The sequence below is a fragment of the Eurytemora carolleeae genome, unplaced genomic scaffold (assembly GCF_000591075.1).
Source record: "Eurytemora carolleeae unplaced genomic scaffold, Eaff_2.0 scaffold1158, whole genome shotgun sequence".
NCBI lineage: Eukaryota > Metazoa > Arthropoda > Copepoda > Calanoida > Temoridae > Eurytemora > Eurytemora carolleeae.
Genome location: NW_019397266.1, coordinates 60,569 through 62,787, shown reverse-complemented (window position 1 = coordinate 62,787; position 2,219 = coordinate 60,569).

Here is a 2,219-nt window from a genome sequence, read left to right as displayed (position 1 = left end):
GTTCCAAGAAAATATATCCACAGTGGGGGAGGGGGGGCGGAGTTTTCAAGAAAATATATCCGCCGTAGAAAAATTACCTGAAGGAACAATTTTCTTGTACCAAGCCTCCTTTTCACCGTAGCAGAACATCGTCACCTTCCTCACCCTGTAAAAGGGGATATTTATTTTTCTGAAAAATTACCCGCCCCCTCCCCCAACAGACAAAGGGAAGAATTATTTTAAATAATTTGGGATGAGAAAGAAAAATTAGAATCAACGGGCAAGTTTTATTCCCATTTGAATTACTGCTTACTGTTCACAGGCCCCAATCTCTAATTAACCTCCCACAAAAAAATTTTGTTTTCCCCAATTTTGCCAAAACAAAACTTACAAACATGCCTTTTAAACTAGGGGGCGGATGAAAGCAGGGGCGTGTAGAGAAATTCGTCCAGGGAGGCTTAAAATATTTTTTCTTTCCAGGGATGGGGCTTAGCACCTTGTTGGGACCCGAAAACCCCCTGAAATCTACAGATTTTACTGATCCAGGGGGAGCAGGAGCTCCCATAGCCCCACTCCTGTGTACGCCTCTTGGGAGGAGAGGAGAGGGGGGGGGGGGGGAGTGACCAAAAAATATACCTGTATGGTATCCTAGATTCTTCCAGAAATACCCAAATCTTCTGGCAGTACGGACACCAAGCATGATGATCTCGGTATAATGTAACTCTTAAAGAGAAACACTTAGATAATCTTAACTAAAGGAACAACATACTAAAAATTTCTTTAATAAAATAAAATATATAAACATCAAAAATACCTAACATCTGACTCCTTCCCTCCAAACAACCTTAAACAAAAATATTTGAAGTTTTCATTTTCGTCAAATTTAACTAATTACTGGTCCCAAAAACTGTTACTTGTCCTACAAACTGATACTTGTCCTGTAAACTGGTACTTGTCCTATAAACTGATACTTGTCCTATTAACTGATACTTGACCTACAAACTGATACTTGTCCTACAAACTGAGACTTGTCCTACAAACTGAGACTTGTCCTATTAACTGATACTTCTATAAACTGATACTTGTCCTATAAATTGATACTTTTCCTATAAATTGATACTTGTCCTGTAAACTGATACTTGTCCTACAAACTGATACTTGTCCTACAAACTGATACTTGTCCTATAAACTGATACTTGTCCTATAAACTAATACCTTTCCTATAAACTGGTACTTGTCCTATAAACTGATACTTGTCCTGTAAACTGATACTTGTCCTACAAACTGATACTTGACCTATAAACTGATACTTGTCCTGTAAACTGATACTTGTCCTAAAAACTGATACTTGTCCTACAAACTGATACTTGACCTATAAACTGATACTTGTCCTGTAAACTATTACTTGTCCTATAAACTGGTACTTGTCCTATAAACTGGTACTTGTCCTATAAACTGGTACTTGTCCTATAAACTGGTACTTGTCCTATAAACTGATACTTGTCCTATAAACTGGTACTTGTCCTATAAACTGATACTTGTCCTGCAAACTGATACTTGTCCTACAAACTGATACTTGTCCTGCAAACTGATACTTGTCCTATAAACTGATACTTGTCCTATAAACTGATACTTGTCCTGCAAACTGATACTTGTCCTATAAACTGATACTTGTCCTGCAAACTGATACTTGTCCTATAAACTGATACTTGTCCTACAAACTGATACTTGTCCTGTACAAACTGATACTTGTCCTGTAACAAATTGATACTTGTCCTGTACAAACTAATACTTGTCCTAAAAACAATAATTGTCCTGTCCTCTTATATATAACTACTAGCTTTAGAACCCAGCGTTGCCCAGGGTACTCAAAGTTACTCCCGCCGTTTACCCGCGCTTGACCGAAAATTACGACTTTATCTATTTTTCCCAATAGTGGACCCACTCACTTTAAAATCTTGAAACCAAACTATAAGAACATTCCCGTACTTCTCCCGAGTTTCCCAATCATATCAATCAATTGAGATTCATGAGTAATTATCGAAATTACAAAGAAACAGACAATTAGAGATTCCTTCCATATACATATATATATATTATATATATATAGTATTTTCAACTTTTTCAGTTTAAATATACATTTTAGATGTTTAAATATATATTTCTTCCAAGACAAAATGTTTCATGGGTCTAACCCAATCATCAGCTGGAATAAAAAATAAAATATAAAATATAAAATA